Below are 19,376 nucleotides of genomic sequence, written 5' to 3' on the forward strand. Positions count from 1 at the left end.
ACCTAGGTCAGATCCGACCACCACCGGTTGACCAATGAAGAATTTTGTGTTATAGGAACGTCGTTAGTCCGAATTTCATGATTCAAGTCTTCCAAGTTCGCTCATATTATGCACTCATTTCAGCAATGAATTCAAGATGGAACGTTTACTTAAACTGGCCTGGATGATTTAATGCTGCTACCCATACACTCTACACCTGCATCTGCATATGCCCAACACTCTAGTTCTTAGACAATGACAATTATAGGGTTCGTCATTACTAGTAGTCCTCTCATTAGGTGTTTGCCAGACGATGAGGGAAAATCACTGGTAAGATCTGAGGGAGGCCAAGCTAAAGGCCTATTATCCATTAAATAATACGATGTATGAATTACAGAAGAATCATCAAGAGAAGCAGTTGACTTAAAAAAATGATATACCGCTGGAGTCCTCTGTTTCTCTATAAATACATACTCTGCTCTGCTCCATCTCTGTCTCTCATTAAACATTTCATATCATAGCTTCCCATTTACTTACTTTAGACATTTAAACAGAGAGAAGAAGAAAAATAAAGTAATGGTGTTTGCCGGTGGTGGTGGTGGTGGTGGTTTTGGCAAAGCGGATGTTATTCCATTCGCCGTGCAAGTACTTCGTGGGAGATGGTTTATGCTGTTCAGTTCTTTTCTCATAATGGGAAGTGCTGGTGCAACTTATGTCTTTGGTATTTACTCCAAAGAAATCAAAACAGTTCTTGGTTACGATCAAAAGACACTTAATTTGCTTGGTTTCTTCAAGGATCTTGGAACAACTATTGGAGTTCTCTCTGGTTTGCTTGCTGAGGTATCTCCACCATGGTTTACACTTCTTGTCGGTGCTGCACTGAACTTCACTGGTTACTTCATGTTATGGCTCTCGGTCGCAGGAAAGGTTTCCAAACCCCATATCTGGCAGATGTGTTTGTACATTTGTATGGGTGCCAATTCTCAAAATTTTGCAAACACTAGTGTGCTTGTAACTTGTGTAAAGAACTTCCCTGAGAACAGAGGAAGCATGATGGGTCTGTTAAAGGGATTCACCGGCTTGAGTGGAGCTGTCATGACTCAAATCTACTTAGCCATATACGGTAATGATTCTAAGTCTCTGATCCTCCTTATAGCTTGGCTCCCCGCTGTTATATCGATTTTCTTTGTCGGGTTCATTCGGTTGATGAAAGTTGTTCGAGGTATAGATGAGAGAAGGTTTTCTTTAATTATCTCTACATTTCAATCTCATTGGCTGTATTCATAATGATTATGATCATAGTTGAGAAACAGCATCCATTTTCTCATGGTGGATATGTTACAACCGGAACAATTGTTTGTTTCTTGCTGTTTCTTCCTCTTGCTATAACGATTCAGCAAGAGTTTATTCTTTGGAATCGAAAGCAACAAGACATCAAATCCCCACCAACAGCAGTGAAAATTGAGAGTCCCTCAGAAGCTGTAGTTTCAAAAAGTTCCCTGAAAGTTCAAGATTCAGATAAACCCAATAAAACAGAAGTTTCCTGTTTCTCAAATGTGTTCAGCCCTCCGGCGAGAGGTGAAGACTATACCATATTGCAGGCGTTATTGAGCATTGATATGTTAATGCTTTTCTTCGCGACCTTTTGCGGAATGGGCACCACTCTTACTGCAATGGATAACTTGGGTCAGATTGGAGAATCTCTAGGTTACCCAACTCATGCCATAAGTACGTTCGTATCGCTTGTTAGTATTTGGAGTTATTTTGGAAGAGTTGGCTCAGGTTTCTTCTCCGAAATCCTTCTCTCCAAGTGGAAAGTTCCTAGACCTCTAGTAATGGCTTCTATTCTTCTGTTGTCCTGCATTGGTTTCTTAATTGTTGCGTTCCCGTTTCCTGGTTCAATCTACCTTGCTTCAGTCATTACCGGATTCTGTTACGGAGCTGAATTGCTTCTGCTTTACACCATCATTTCCGAACTATTTGGTCTCAAATACTACGCAACTTTGTTCAACTGCGGGATGTTGGCGAGTCCCCTTGGATCGTACGTGTTCAATGTAAGAGTCGCAGGGATACTATATGACAACGAAGCGTTGAAGCAATTGCAGATTAAAGGTCTCAGAAGAGAATCAGGGGATGATTTGACTTGTATTGGAACACAGTGTTTCAGAGTCGCGTTTCTTATATTGACAGCAGTCGCATTTTCTGGCGCCCTTACTACACTTTATTTGGTCATCAGAACACGTAAATTCTACCAAGGCGACATATACAAAAAGTACAGAGAAGAATCCATTACTAACACTGATGAAACTGATATGGTTGCCTTCAAAGATAGCAACACCAAAAAGTAAGCCGCATCGTCGGTGACTTGTGACTATTAGCTTCCTAGCTTGTCTTTCTTTTCTGCCGGAGATTTTCATAGGCCCCGGACTTGTTTATGATAAATAACTTGTAGTTATATGTTTGGAGCTTTAGATGATGTTAAATAATGCAGCCTTTCATGACTACTAAGGTCATTGATTGTAAGAAAAAATTGGCGAAAAATATCCATATGTGAGTGTAATTTCTGAACTTTGTCTTTCTTCATGTTTCTATCACCTTCCAAGTTGAATATATGAATTGTTTGTTTGTTTTCTTCTACAATTTGGTGATTCTTGGACCACGATTCGGCTAGCTGTTTATTCAACCATAGGTGATCTATATTTCAAACTCATAGACTTGTCCATTATATTATATTGCAAGTTGAAAAACGATATACCTTCCAGACTTCCGGCAGAAAATATAGCCGTTGAAATAAAAAAATGACTCAAAATATCAAAGGGCTAAGCATTCGAGCACATGTGAACATGCCGCATTGAATGCGGATACAAGATGGGCGCTGTCGAGCATGCAATGCTGAAGATAAGAGAGCATAATCCAACAACTATTTACTCGAACTTAATTATATTTTTTGATTCTAGATTCGTCAATGTCGAAAATTATTTTAAGTTTGGCGCCAATTATTTATGTACAAGACAAAAAAATGTGTATAGCAATTAGCGAGTAACAACATGCTTCAGCCAGGAAGGTTTCCAACTTATTTCCTAAACTTTTGGAAGGATCCAAATTTGATTACATAATCTGAATATTAAACCATTATCATTAGGAGCTTCTGTGAAAGTGTTAATGTTGACTCCTTGCATTATTTTATTATTAGAATCGGGATTAAAATAAGAGCATTATTAGTATTAATCTCTAACTAATTGATCAATCTGAATAATAGTATGGGAACCATCAATACACGTAATAAGGAAATTTGAGTTACATTATTGATCAAGATGGAAATTGCACATAAAAATACATGATGAGTTATCTTTGTCGACGATGTTTTCTTAATCTTATTTTCATGTCTCATCTTAACAGAAACTCATACTTTTAGTTTATCATTTAATCGGTCCGCGAGTTATAATCCCAAAGATGTCACCATCCTTTCACAAAAAACCCATCAAAATAAAAGTAACACAAAAACCCTGTCAAAATAAAATTAACACAAAAATCCCAAATTTAAATATTGGTTTCATCAAATTTTATTTTGGTTTCATCAAATTTTATAATGAAACCAAAATAAAATTTGATGAAACCAACATTTAAATTTGGGGTTTTTGTATCAATTTTTAAAAATTGGAGGTTTTTGTATCAATTTTGTTTACGATAGAGTTTTAATGGATCCCAAAATTTGAGTGGGATTTTTGTACCACAAATTTGGTCACCTTGAATTTTTATGACTAGTTTTGTCATTTAAATGGATTAAAGTGGAGTTTAAGTGGGGGAAGCCGCTAAACAAATTGAGAAATGAAATCTCTTTAAAACATCATGTGGTGCATAGCTGTTAATAGGGAGTATCATTTTGTTGGAGAGAGTATCAAATCTTATATAAGAAAAAATATTTTTTATTGGTCTTATATGGAATCTGACACCTTCCGCAATACACTGATACCTTTTAACGATGCTGCTATGGTGACAAGCAACATTTCAACCATCCATTAAGAATGCCAGGAACAATGACAGTCATAGTCTAAATTTACGATTGCCCCAATGAGATTCATGCAGATAATGCGGATATCTTTGGGCTGTAAGTCATATTCATGTAGAACAGTGTGAGAAGCGCAAGGAAGTTTACAATTAAACCAAGTCGGAAAACGTCGTTGTAAATAAGTCGCTAGTCATACTCCAAGACGTTTTTGATGACCAATCGGGCGCTCTGAGTCCAGAATGATGAGTGAGTAATATTTGTCCATCATCTCATTAGCTTGGCCAACTGATTTTGATTTGGTTGGAAATCAATGCCATGAATGCCACTTTCTGCATCACTGGATAGGGATGGAGGATAGTAACGGGCAAGTTGTGGCATTGTCCCCATTTGCAATTGAAAGTTTATCTACTAATAGACTTTGAAAATATAGACATTAAAGTGAAGTTTAGTGTTTAATGTGGACAAACATGGCAAATAAAGTTAGAGTTGGGATATTTGTCTTTGCATTTAATAGTCTGCTGCAGGGCTTATCATGTTTAGTTGGCGTGTATAGAAGTTGAATTCTGGACAAGTCCACTTGCTTCTGCCTAGCAACCTCTACTTCAGACCCTAGTTAGTAAGTTCGCGAATGATTCGCGAATCATTCGCGAATTTTTCTGTATCACGAATTTTACCGTCTTATTCGCGTACGTTTGCAACTCCGAACCCAAGTCGTGTATTATGTGGTATTCCCGGATTATTCGCGAACCGTTCACGAATTTTACGTATTCCGAATGATACGTCCGCTTAATTCGCCATAAATTCTTTAGCTTTTACTTTTCAAAGACTCCACTTTTTGGGCTTTACTGCCTTCCGAGCATACACGACCGAATATTAGACGTGTTGTAATTTTTATGAAACAAAAACGACTGAAGAGATTTGAAGGTGAAGGTGAGAGAGATCTCAAACTCACTAACCAAGCATCTAAACCACCATACGACGTCCTCTTGGATAACTAATGTTGTATATATTATGGATATCATCATATTAAGTTTATTTTTTCTTTAAATAACTCACACATATGCATAAAAATTGGTCTATGACCTTATAAATACAAATTATTTGTTATATATAGATACCGAATTTTCAGAGCCGAACTCACATTTATAAATCGAATTATACACGTACGTATGCCGTTCCGAATTACTGACGAATCACGTCCCATTGACCGAATTTTGGACCGAATCTGGATTTTACAAAACCGTATAATACTCGTACGTTTTCCGTTCCGTACGTTTTCCGTTCCGTACGTTTGCCGAATCCCGAATTGCTAACTAGGCTTCAGACCTCGTTACTCAAAGGCCAAAGGCAAAGTCGAAACCAACACTGTTCCCAGTCGTATTCTCAATGCTAGTTTTCTTTTTCTAGTTTGTTTTTCTTGGTATGATGCTCCCCATCTGAAGAAAAAAAAAGATGTACACAGTCTGAAATCACCTTTAGACCTACAGCTAGTCAAGCCAACTGGCCAAGACGTCTTTAATGACCAAGACAAATCGGTTGCTCTGTGTGGTGTGTGACTAAGGAGTAAGGAGGAGAACTTATCCTTCTTACCTTATAGCAACTGCAGTGGTGCGATCAAAACCAAAGATCAAAGATCAAAAAAAAGATCAAATTTTGGGTTTAGTCCGTGTTGTCACGTAACGGTCGCGATTAAAATTTGGTCGCGCGTAATTTAAAGATCCGCCCCAAAAAAATTTCATCGGGCGTATCTCAAATGTCCGCCCAATCAATCACCAGGCACACTTTAAGTTGACAGGCGTACTTTAAGTTTACGCCTCACTTTTTTTTTTTTTTTTAATTTGAATTTTCATCGGGCGTAATTTAAATCTCCGCCCGTTAACAAGCGTACTTTAAATTTACGCCTAGCAACAAGCGTACTTTAAATTTACGCCCGACTATATTAGGATTTGGTATTTGGTCGCGACCAAATATAGTCTGGAATTTGATCTTTGGCTGGGATTTGATCTTTACTCCGTCCCACTGCGTCACGATCTCATCCCAAATTTTTGGTTATACTCGCCCACTGTGGATGCTCTTAGTCAACTGATTTGACTGGAATACAAGTAATGCCACTTCTTGTATCCACATACATCATGCATGAATGATGTCAGATGGAGGTGTTAGGTACAAGTGTCCCACGACACCCACCATTTATGTAAAAAAATAATGTTAATAGGCTTAGAAGATATAGATATTAAATTTGGTTTGATTGTGGTATACCCAATTAAAAAAAAAAGTGGTATACCAGATTAATTGGGGTATATCCAATAAGACAAAATCTGGTCATTATGAGGTAAAACTAAGCCACCCCTTAATCTTATATTTTCTAAATGGCTATTATGCCTTTATTTAATTAACAATAAAAATTCTGATTAGGTTAATTAATTGAGTTTAGATTGATTGAATAGATTAAAATTTAGGAATTGAAGTTATGAAATTTTGTTTTTGATTGAACTTTTGTGGGATGATTTTTGATGAGAATTTTTTTTTTTTTGAGAATATCTCTTGCAACGAAAATGAAGTACACAACCGAAACACTTCTAAAAGGTGATTGCAAATCTGTTGTATGAAATCATACTTAAAATCAAAGAAAAAATCCACATTTTAAGTTCTGAAAGTTTGAAAGATCGGCAAGGTCGACTAATGAAGATCATGCCGACCATACTAGGCCGGCAAGGTCGACGAATGAAGAAAGTGTCGACCTAGTATGGCCGGAAGGGTATACGAATGAAGAAGATGTCGGCTGTAATATTTTTTGACACACATGAGACTGTTATAAATGCGTAGGTAGTCGGCATGGTATTGATTTATTACCTTGCCATCTTTTTTTAGTCGGCATTTATTAACTTTCTTACCTTGTCGGCTAGAATTTAGCCGGCACTGTAGTAATCTTATAACCTTGCCGACTTTGGTTATCTCAAAAAAAAAAACTGAATTCTAATAGATGCAATTCACTTTATTCATGCAATTTTGGTTACTACATTGATTGAAACATAAAATACAACTCCTTGTCGACGGGAAAACGAATGCACTTAGCATGTGCATCAAGCCTTTGAACCCATAGGCGGACCTAGTGGACGAGTTATAGTCTCGTGAAGGTTTACATAGAGGTCTACCCACAAAACCTATACAAAAACTTCTAAAGCCATCAATCTTCCTCCTCCGAAGACGATACAGCATCCAAGTAGTCCGGGTTATCCTCCGGGATTCTTTCTGCCAAGAAGTGATAGCTTGCATCGAATGCGAATGCTTCCTCCTTTTCCTCCAACTCGCGCGCTTTCACGACTTCGTGCTACAAAAACATAAAAACAAACTTACATTTGTTAGTGGTGTTTCATTGGAAGATAAAAAAACATGGATCACGTAAAATAAACCACAAAATTACTTACAAATTGTGCAATGGACAAGGTGAAGGGGCGAGTGTTAAAAACCCGAGGTTGGAGAGCTAAAAAAGAAAGTATCGCGTTTTCGATGACTAGGTGCCTCTCATGGACTTGTTGAACACTTCTTGCATTAGGATTCCCAAACTCTTGGCTAAATTTTTTGTGTACCCTAGCCCAAAAGGTTGTGGAATCCACCCTTTCGTAGGATTGACGTCTAAGTTGTTTTTTCGCATACCAAGCTTTGGTGATTGCCAAATCTTCATTAGAATCAAATGAAGCCATTGTTATATGTATGTAGAGAGCTATTGGGTGAGTTAGATGGAGTGTATGATGATACGAGCTTTGGAGAGTATATGCAAATAGTTGTGTGTTGTTTTGTGGAGATAAGTAGTGTATTTATAAGATGGTGCCCAAATTTGGCCGTTATAGTGTATAAGTACAAGTCAATCAATGCAATTGTACTTGCAAAAATTTGAAATTTAAATCCGTCGGCACTGTTTTATTTCCCCAACATGCCGACTAAGTCAGGCCGGCATGGTCGGAATTTCGTTACCATGCCGACCTTATGATGATTTTAGGCATCAGGAGATCAGTTTCTTTTGTGTATCCGCCGGAACAGTATTTGGTCATTAGCATGCCGGCTTTGATATGGCCGGCAGGGTAGGAAATTTATTACCATGCCGAATTTATGCCTATTAGGCATCAGGAGAACATGCAATTTTCTGTTTAACCGTCGGAACGGTATTTGGTCATTAGGGTGTCGGCCATGATGTGGTCGGTAAGAAACATATTTTTAAGCATGCCGACTTTATGATGATTTTAGACATCAGGAGAAGGTGTTTTCTGCAACAAATAGTCGGCATGATAGATAATGTAAAACCCTGCCGGCTGCGTAACAGCTGGCAAGGTTGTGATCTAAATACCCTTCCGACCCTGGTATGCAAATAATTATTGGTGTCAGGCCGGCAGTCTGACAGTTCAAAACCATGTCGGCCCTGGTGAGGTCGGCACTGTATATTAAAAAAAGCATGCCGGTATAAACATTGAAACTTTACATAGCTAAACAAACCATTCATTCAACAACTAGAAATCCAACAGTTTTGTCCAAAATACGAAAACATGTCCCATAAACCTTAAAAAAACATTTGTCCACACCATTAACTTAAACATTTGTCCACCACAACATAAAGAAATAAACTAGGAAAGCATTCATTCACCACCACGACCACGAACCCGTTTAGGAACACTACCACTAATACAACCTTCACCACCACGACCGCTACGAGCCCTCTTTTTGTCAGCATTCAGCTTGGCTTGTGCTTCCCTCCTGGCTTTTTCTTCCCTCTTTACTTCAGCATCACCTTGCTTGAACAATTCATGCGCATCCTCATTGTCAATATTGCAAGCATAGTCAATGTGCTTGCTTTGCTCTTCAATCGACAAAGGCTCTCCTCGGTCTTTCGCGCAACACAACACTTTCACAAAGGTCTTCAACTTCTCCTTCTATTTTCAATTAAACAACAAACAATTAATAGAATGATTCGATAATGTAATCTTAAAATAGTAAGAGAAACTCTTAAATACTTACAAAGAACTTAAGACTTAAGACTTGTTGATGGGTCTTTCGATGCCATCTTCCTCTTACAAACCAATTCTTCAGCAGTCATTTCCCTAATCACAGTAGGACGATCCCAACCCAAGTACCACACCATGTATCTCTCACTAGCTTCATTACCGGTGGTTACCTTTCCAAAAGACTCACATCGATGTTACGGCCACGTCTATCGTCCCAATGTTCTAGAGCTGGCGGTGGAGCGTAAGCGACGTTAATAGTTTTTTGGGACGTGGAGCAGTCATCCTTTAACAAAGTAAAGAACGTCTTTTCTTCATCGAAATGAGGTTCTTCTTGGACGTAACCCAATTGTCGCAGTACCCGATGTGGATCGTACATTGAATATCCCGGTGAGCACAACAAGGGTCCGTAGTATAATGCAACTTCATCTCTCCTTTGGATTAAACCTTGTTTTCTAGCATCTCGATACGGATCAAATATCACCTCCTCCGCAGTCAATTTGTCGATGGAGATTCGGAGTTTGATAAGATTTTGCGGCATGTCCTTATCCTGACTACCCTTAAAACTGTACCTTTGCGATCTTGGCTTATCAACCGCAACATTCGCATCCACTTTGACGTAGGAGTTGGTTTTGAACAAAGAAGGGAAGTGCTCATATATCCAACCTATGCAAAAAAAAAAGTTTAGTAAGAATATTATCTTACGAGAATTTCACAAATATAAATGATTTAGACAATAAAATTACCTGGAAGAGACATGTGTTTCCGTTAACTTGCGCAGTGAGTGCCCTAGAACCCTTTGTCAAATCATTGTTCAAGAACGCGACCACCGCAATACCCCAAGAATACTCACGCATCTTATCTAAGGGATCCAATAGTTGCATGCAACTGGCGTCGACCAAGCTTCCGGAACTGTCGGGGAAGATACATTTGCCCAGGACGTATAGCAAATAAGCTGACGCGGTAGCATTGCTTCGCACCGGGTTCAACCTTCCTTCCTTATCAAATATTTTCTTTGTCTCCCATAATGTGTCCCTCAACTTCTTCAGACTAAACTTCTTGCTTAGACGACCATCCTTCTTCTCAAGCATAGACTCCGTCTCAATCTGATTCCAACCGAACAATTTCTGGCTCCATTTGTAAATATCCATGAAAGAAAACTTATTATTGAATCCCTCACTGACTGATTGTCCATCAACCTCGAGGCCTAGAATTTGATGAGAATCATCGGGAGTTATCGCCATCTCCCCGAATGGGAATAACATTGTATCAGTCTCTCCATAGAACCTCTCACAGAATTCAGATACGGTAACTCTATCATGCACAATATTCGAACTCTCCACCGCAGGCCACAACCCGGAGTTCTTGACAATCACTTTCACCTCCTCACATTCATCCTCAAGATTCCAAGTCTTAGTCACTGAACATGAAGCTTGCCGCCTCATGAGACGGACGACATGCTTGTGATCCTAAATACCAAAAAAAACAAAATGAAAAGACATACAAACACTTGACGCAAATTTAAGATAGATACACACTTGAATAAAAAACAAAGACGGATTGAGATTACTTACGATAGTATTATGGATCGTACATGCCCATGAGTCTTTGTATCCAAAAAGAACATTTCTACCATCTCTTGGGGTCCCCCTTGGAAGCTCACCTTTTTTCAGTGTAACCATCAAGTGAGGGGGAAGCATGTGGGAATTAGCTGGTTTAGTGATCACCCTCTTCTTCTTTCCGGTTTCAGTTGAAGTTGAAGCTTCGGTTTGTTGAAAAATAGCTAGAGTTTGTTCTCCATCTCTATATTCTTCTTCTTCTTCTTCTTCTTCCACTGCCTCTTCAACAATTTCATCTTCGATATCCTTATCATCATCATCATCATCATCACCTCCTCCAATATTAGGCATTTCTTAATCACCATCATCATCATCATTGTTACCTCCTCCAGCAGCCGGAGTGCTTTCATCAACATCACCTCTTCTACCAGATGGAATTGATTGGTCTTCATCTGGAGTCTCGTCTGAATCACTGGGTTCCGATGGTGGTTGAGAATCATTCAGTACACGGATCTTGAGCGTTCACGGCATAACGTATGCCCCTCGATGTGTTGAAGTCAAGAGTTTTTCACCAACACGAGGAGGTCTTGAAGGAGGACTAAGAGCTTTCATAGATTTCTTCTTTGCCTTTTCCAACCTGAACAAAAATAATTAAGAAAAAAAAAATTTACAGGTCGGCAGGGTCGACATATATAACCTATCCGGCGGAACAACGGCTGGAAGGGTCGATATCCAAATTACATGTCGGCTAAAGAGCAGCCGGCAGGGTGTTATTCACATAACCTGCTGGCTTATAACAAATATGAACACAGTAGAAACAAGTATTTTTCACCAAACCAGTTGGCAAGGTCCATTACCCATACATTGACGGCCAACCGGCATGGTTTTATCCAAATACCATTCCGGTTTTAAAAATTCAAAGCATCAGGAGACACAAAAAACTTGAAATACAGCCGGTAAGGTAAAAAATTATAACCAACCCGTCTAAAAAAAAATTTGTCGCCGGAAGGGTCTAAGGTTGAATAACTTGTCGGCCCTGCAAGTACCAGTTACAGGTATTCAACAGCCGGCAAGATCTTCAACCTAAGAGTCTGCCGGCCAAACCCTAACTATGAAAATCCGGCTAGGTCGATAACATAATACCTTGCCAGCGTCGCAACTTCCAATTCAAAATTTCGATTTTTCTGACCTAATTTAACATGCAAACATGAAATCGAAGTATTAGAGTGAGTTTAAGTAATCCCTTACTTTCTTAAGCGCACCATTTCTCGTGTTTCAGCGGCTGCGAATTCTCCTTCTTCAACGACTTTTTTCTTCACTTTCTTTTGAACCAAACTTGCAATTCCAGGATTATACTCATTGGGTTTTCGATTAGCTTCTTTCATACGAGTTCCCCTCCACCGTGGTGGATCCATTGATGAAGATTAATCGGAGTTTTTGAATCGACGATTTTAATGAATTAATCGACGAGTTTTGATGGTGGTGGGGATGATGGAGTCGGTACGGTTGTGGAGGAGAAGAAGAAGATAAGAAGATGATGAAATGAAAAGATTAAAACTGATTTAGGATAACATATTTTTTAAGGGTAAGGGTAGTTTTGTAACTTACCCATTAGAACTTCCCCTAAAACCCTTAAAAAGAGTCCCTTTAAAATTGGGTATACCCTTATTAATCTGGGTATACCCCAATCAAACCAGGATATTAAAGTTGGTTTTTGGCGTTTGTGCAGACAACCATGAAAGGTGATAATTTGTAGGTTTTCTTTCCTACTCGGGTTCCTCGTTCCTCTTAAAATTTCCTAGCTAATTTGCGTGAAGTATGAACCAAGCATTTTGCTAGCATCTTTTCAGACCAAAGAACTGGCAGTAAAAATCGAAACAGGTAGCGGATGATAGGTTCAGACCATATTCGCCTACCCATCAAATAGGATGGGCTAGGGGTGTACATCGGGCCGAGCAGGCCAGCCCAAGCTCGATTATAGCACAGGTCGGGCCGGACGGGCTTGTAGTCCTTAATACCCATTAAGTTTAACAGGCCGGGCCGGGCAATAGCAAAATTTTAATGCCCATGGCCCGTTCATACTCATGAAACAATACAGACCAGGTCAGGTCGGGTCGGGCAGGCCTCGTGCCCAAGAGATAATTCAAAATTTTAAAGTATATAGGTTTGTTTTTTTGGCTTGATGAATGATGATACATTTGTAACTCGTTCAAATGATAGTTCAAGCAATTCATATTCATTATTGTGAAATGTAACTCAGAATTTTCTCTAACCCTAATAAATTGTCCAAATATGAAATTTAAGTTCTTGAGAAATCCATTACCCTTGTAGAAAACTTTATTCCAGGCTATCGGCAGCTAGGCAGGCCGGGTAACTAAACAGGCTACCGGGCATGCTAACAGGCCGGACTCCAATAATTGAACAAAAACCCGGGTCCGCCACTTATAATTGTCGGACAGGCCGGGCTAACCCATGACAGGCTGTCAGGCGCCCATGGGCTCCTTTGGACCCGGACGGTACATGGCAGACCTCAGACTTCCGGGCATTCTGTACACCCCTAGGATGGGCCATATATGAATTTCTGAATAAAAATTTCATAAAATTTGCTGGTCCAAATTTTTGTTGTTCGTAGAATTGACTGGTGCTATATACACATGAGCAGAAACTCGCGTCCTATTTTTCTTTTTCAAGTCCTATTTATTTTTAAGATCTTTCTCTGCATTCTCTCCTACTTTTTTTTTTTTTTTTTTTTTTTTTTTTTTTTTTTTTGAAGGAACTCTCTCCTACTTTGTGCCAAAGCATCCACTTAATGTTTTGATAGACATTAGATTCTAGACTTCGTCTCTAGCACATAAAGAATGAACTTTAGAAGAACGATTTTATGGGACCATGGTTTTTTTGGGGACCATGGTTTTATTTTGGGTAAAGGCATTAGAAGTAATTTTAGGTCACCTCATATCTAGTTATTTATTTAATATCTAATTTATCCTCTTAATTAGTTTTAGGTTATGAATGATTTAGTTAAAAACAATTAGTGAGATTAAATTAAAAGATGGGTTTATTATTAGTTGAGTAGAATTATTGAGAGAGTAGAGTTAGAGAAGATGAAGGAGAAAAACATGGAAAATAAAATTTTTTTTCCAATTCACTAAGTTTGAGTATTCAAATGATGAAAACTCATCTGATTCTTCATCTCCATCCTCTCCTAGAATATTTGTTAATCTTCAAAATGATCCGGATTTGAACTGGATTTTGAACAGTTCGGTTACTTTATATGAAGAACAAGTAACCGAACTCATCTGAAGCTGTAGTTCGGTTTCCCCGTGAGATGAACAAGTAACCGAACTCATCTGAAAGTGTAGTTCGGTTACTTGTTCCAAACACGCAGGTTACCGAACTCTCTAATAATTTCTAGGAGTTACAGCGTTATGTTCGGTCGGTTCGCAAACTGCATGCACTTTTGATCTAACCGAACTTTACGTAATATACGAGTATATAAGTTTACAAAGTTCGGTTCTTTCGGAAACTTGAACCTAACAGCTAACCAACCGAACTCTGAGTTCGGTTTCTGCGATAAAATTGTGAAGTTACCAAACTTAACAAACAAAAAAAATGTGAAGTTCCAGCGTCTATTGGCTAAGTTCGGTTACTTTGTAGTTTTAAATTTTTTTGCGAACAAACTGAACTCTATTGGCTAAGTTCGGTTATTTTGGAACTCAACATAGTGGCCACAACAACACAGTTCGGTTAGACTGGAATTATTTTTTTTCGGTTCTAAGGGTGGAGTTCAGTTACTTTGTAATTTTAAATTTTTCTGCGAAACAACCGAACAGAGAGTTCGGCGACTTAATTTTAAATCCAATAGAACCGAACTGTTCTTCGTGTTCTTCATTTTCAAGAAGTTCGGTTAGTAAACTAGGGTTTTTTGGAAAATCGACCTAACCGAACATGGCTCTGTAACTCCTATTAAAACCCTATTTTGATGATTTCTATTCGATTGAAGCAATCAAAATCAAATTAAAGCGAAGGGTTTGTTGGAAAATACCTCCGGAGTGGTCCCATGGAAGAATCAGGTTGCGGTTGGCGTCTTTTATACTCGATAAAATTATTAGGTAACCGAACTTAATTGTGATTGCATTGATGTTGTTACATTTCTTAAATAGGTGGTGGTGGTGGTGGTGGGAGGAGGTGGTGGTGGTAATCGGTGGTTGGTGGTGGTGATAATCAAAGGTGGTGGTGGTGGTAATCGGCGGTGGTGAGCGGTGGGAATCGGCAGTGATGGTGGTAATCGGTGGTTGGTGGTGGTGATAATCGGCGGTGGTGGTGGTGGTGGTAATCGGCGGTGGTGGGCGGTGGTGGTGGGAGGAGGTGGTGACTATATATATATATAGGTGATTATTAGGTTGGTTTTAAATTAAATTAGGTTAAGGATAGATTAGTCATTTCAACATTTTAGGACACCCCTTATCACTATAGGGGAGGTGGCCTAATAAAACCATCGTCCCCTCAAAAAAACCATGGTCCTTAAAAAATCATTCCTCTAGAACTTGTGGCATTGTGTGCCCGTTTCACATGCTTTCAGGCCCATATAGGTCCCATGCGTGCTACAAACTCCAAATCTTCATGGCCCATCAAACAGGAGTCTAAAAGCGTTCTTGGTAGCAATGCAACTTCAAATGCTGGTACTACAAGTCAAAAAAATTTCTGCAGCGTAGAAGAAGACGCAAAAGGGGTGGTCGACATGGTTTTGAACCCCAATTCCATATTAGAGAATACCAAGACAACCGTCCCTACTATCTTAGTTCTTTATCGAGGCCTTCATCACGTCCAATTTGTAAAGCTGAATTCAAACAAAGTTGCTGATACTTGGAATATATCCTCTTACATCATAACTGTTGATTGGTGAGTAAACTAGGAGATTCTCAAAACTTATACTACCATATAAGTGATTCATCTGTAATCCCTTGTTCAAAAGAACCCTGATTTTGGGCATACCAAAATCTTTCAAGGCATACCACATGAAGACAAAAGAGGTTGTGAAATAGCAAAATCAGATTATCTCTTAACCCAATTTTTTTTTAATGGCAAATCTGCCGTTTACGATTAATATTAGTAATATTGATTAGTGATTAAATATTTTGTTTAGTGATTAAGATAATTTTCAGAATTATAAAAGGTTGTTTAGATGATTTTTTTGATCATGGTTCGGCGAAACATGTTGAGGTTCGGCTCACATCTATGAGCCGAATCTACCAATTGATGAACGGTTCGGCTCACATCTATGAGCCGAACAACATCCTGAATAGCCCAGAAAAATAATAATTACTGGTTCGGCTTATATTTCGAAAATCGTATGAGCCGAACATCAATTTGTTATTTTTTTGGTTAAAATATTATTATTGGTTCGGCACATATTGAGAATATCGTAATAGCCGAACCTCATAAATCTGCTAGGTTCGGCACATATTATGGTTATCGAATATGCCGAACCCCTATGCATCTCTATCTGTGACTAGGTTCGGCTTGAAATTTCATGAAATTTTAAGCCGAATTGTTCATATACACTTACAGGAAGCTTTTGTGATGAACAATTCGGCTAGAAATGCAACTCAATTTTGAGCCGAACCCAACACTATAACCGTCATTTAATCGATGAAAAACAACAAATAGGAGATTGGGTTTGTAAAACTTACTTTCTTATCCTTATTTCCGGAGTTGGAGATGCAGTTGGTTCAGTTTCTGGTTTAATTGGTGGTTGATTTTCAGTTTCTACACCTTCATCTTCAATTGGTTCTTCTTCTTCAGTTGATGGATTAGAAGACGATTTGGTTTGCCTAGTCCCTAGTTTTCTTTGTACGAGTCATTATGTGTTTGAGTTTAATCGACGATCAAATTTTTACGAATCGACAATTAATCACGATGATGAATTTTTTTTTCGCAGGAGGGGGAAGAGTTCGGCTAGAGGAGGAAGAAGAAGAAGAGATGTTAAGGGAAACTGATTTTGATTAGAAAACTGATTTTAAATTTTTATATTAAGGATATATAGGTAATTCAACTACCCATAGGGTACCCCTTATAAGGTCACCCAAGATGGGACTATTGTTTTGTATGCCTTGAAAGATTTTGATATGCCCAAAATCAGGGTTCGTTCAAAAACCATTTATAGCAACTTGTTTCTATCGGCCCAACACTGCATTCCTCGCCAGTAAGCCCAAAACTGGTTGATTATGGAGTAGCCCTTGATGGTTTCTCTCAAAATTGTTTTACCCGTGAGCCTATAAATTTAAATTTGTATTCTTCCTCACCTTAGCACACCGAATTTGAGCAGCTTTTTATTTAAGCGTGATAGCATCATAACATTGATTTGGTTTTTTATATTGAAAGATTTAATTAGCATAACTCACATGAATAGCAATTGAAAAGCTAATGACATCGGGTCTTTTATCAAGATGATGAATTGTAATTAAGAGATTCATGGCTAGAGTGGCGATGAGATGGTGATAGTGAAACTTCTTAATTTATAAAGGTTAAACCCCAAGAACACAAAGGACGTCCAAATAAATTGAATAAACCATACATCTTTTTTCGCCAAGAGTACGTAAATGCCTCAGGGACAATTTTATTTAGAGAAAATACATCTAAGTATTGTTTTGGTGAATAACATCCCTGGGCCCATGTATTGTTCATGGTTCAAACATTTTGTCCTACAACTTTAGGAACAAAAACATGTTCCATCCTGTATTTGTGAAACGCTTCTAACATAATAATAAAACTTCTGAAATTTAGGTTCACATGTTTTTTTAGTAAAACTTAGAGTTTAAAACTTCCCGATGTGAACGAAATTAGAAGTACAATTGCTCAGATGCCTTCATGGAAAGCATCTGGCCCTGAAGGATTTCAAATTGGCTTTTATAAACATAATTGGGAAATTGTTGAATATGATATTATCTCTGTAGTTCAGGATTTTTTTATGTCTCAATGTTTAGATCCTCGCTTGAATTTCACCTATCAGACTTTAATTCCCAAAGTGGAGTGCCCTGCTACTCCAACTGACTTTGGACCCATTAGCTTATGTAATTATACATATAAGATTATTTCAAAGCTTATGGTGAATCACATGAAGCCAATCATATCTAGAATTGTTTCGCGATTTCAGGCTGCGTTTGTGCCAGGTAGACATATTCAGGATAATATAGTTATAGCTCATGAATTATTAGATACAATGAAGAAGAAGAAATAAAGATATGGTGTTGTAGCTATGAAATTAGACATGTCTAAGGATTTCGATCGGCTCGAATGAAATTTTCTTGTCGATATTTTGTCGAAATTAGGTTTTGCTAAAGCTTGGTGTGATATGATCTTACAATGCATTAGTACCCCAACTATCTCTTTGCTTCTGAATGGAACTCCTTGTTCTCCTTTTCAGCCAACAAGGGGCCTTCGTCAAGGTGATTGTTTGTCTCCATATTTGTTTATTTGTATGGAGGATTTGTCTCGGCTTCTTCTACATGCTGAAAGTGAAAAGTTGTTTCATGGTGTTAAGCCTGTTAGATCTGGACCTTCTATCTCACATCTTTTTTTCGCAAATGATATCCTCCTATGTTTGAAAGATAAATCATCTGAACTTAGGTATGCTCAAGATATTCTTTTGAGGTTCAGTCGCTCTTCAGGTCAGGTAATCAACCTATCAAGAGTGATATAGCTTTTAGCAAAAACATTTCTAGGAGTAGAAAAACTAAAATAGCTAACATGTTACAGATGAGCACTATGAAGCTCACTGATAGATATTTAGGGGTGCCATTATTTCTTAATCGGTAAGGTTTTGTGTTTTCAACCATTAGTAGAACAAATGCAGAAACACTTAGATGGTTGGCAGCAAAAGCTAATTCCCTAACCAGAAAGAGCAATTCAAATACAGTCGGTGTCAAATTCAGTTGCTTCTTATCAAATGATATGTTTCCCTATTCCTGATGTTGTTCTAAAACAATTAGATACGCTTTAGCGTAGATATTGGTGGGGGCATCACCCACGAAACAAAGGTTTCAACCCTAAAGGTTGGAAAGGTTTGTGCCTTCCCAAACGACATGGTGGTATGGGTTTTAAAAATATTCGAAAATTCAATTTAGCCATGCTTTCAAAAATGGCATGGAGGCTGGTTACTCAACCTGAGGCTTTGAGTTCTCAAGTTTTGAAATCCAAGTATTTCCCAAAACATAAACCTTTACACTCAATTGGTAGGAAAAAAGGTACTTGGATTTGGAATGGTATCACTAGAGGGTTAGGAATCGTTAGGAAATATCACATATGGGAAGTGGCCAATGGTCAGGATATCAGTATCTGGAAGGATAATTGGGCACATACGATGTCACAACCAGTTACTAGGTCAACTACGTATCATTTGCAAGATCATACTCAGCTCTCTCAACTTATCGACCTATATTCTAGGCAATCGGAAGAAGCTACTCTTGCTGATCTGTTTACCACTGAACAAATACAACAAATTCAGTCGATTCGAATCCCTTACTCTGGGGAGGACTGTATTAGGTGGTCTCTTACCAGATCTGGTGCCTTCTCTACCAAATCTGTGTACAAAATGTTGTTAGGTACTCAATGTTCAGCTAGTAGTTCACAATAAAAACACTGGCTCAGGTTATGGCACATGGACATTTTACCCAAATTAGATTGTTTTTTTGGAAGTGTCTACAAAATATTTTGCCTCTAAAAACGTATCTGTTTCGATTTAACATTGTGGAGAATGATCTGTGTCCTCTTTGTGGTTTATATTCAGAAACTTTTGATCACTTATTTTTGCATTGTGATTTTGCTAGAGCCATA

The 19,376-nt window shown here is 38.3% G+C and overlaps 1 pseudogene; it reads left to right on the plus strand.

Moving 5' to 3' along the window:
- Nucleotides 1-174: 174 nt before the first annotated feature.
- LOC113309279 lies at nucleotides 175-2,547 on the plus strand (annotated as a pseudogene).
- Nucleotides 2,548-19,376: the final 16,829 nt, after the last annotated feature.

The sequence above is a fragment of the Papaver somniferum genome, chromosome 9 (genome assembly GCF_003573695.1).
Source record: "Papaver somniferum cultivar HN1 chromosome 9, ASM357369v1, whole genome shotgun sequence".
Taxonomy (NCBI): Eukaryota; Viridiplantae; Streptophyta; class Magnoliopsida; order Ranunculales; family Papaveraceae; genus Papaver; species Papaver somniferum.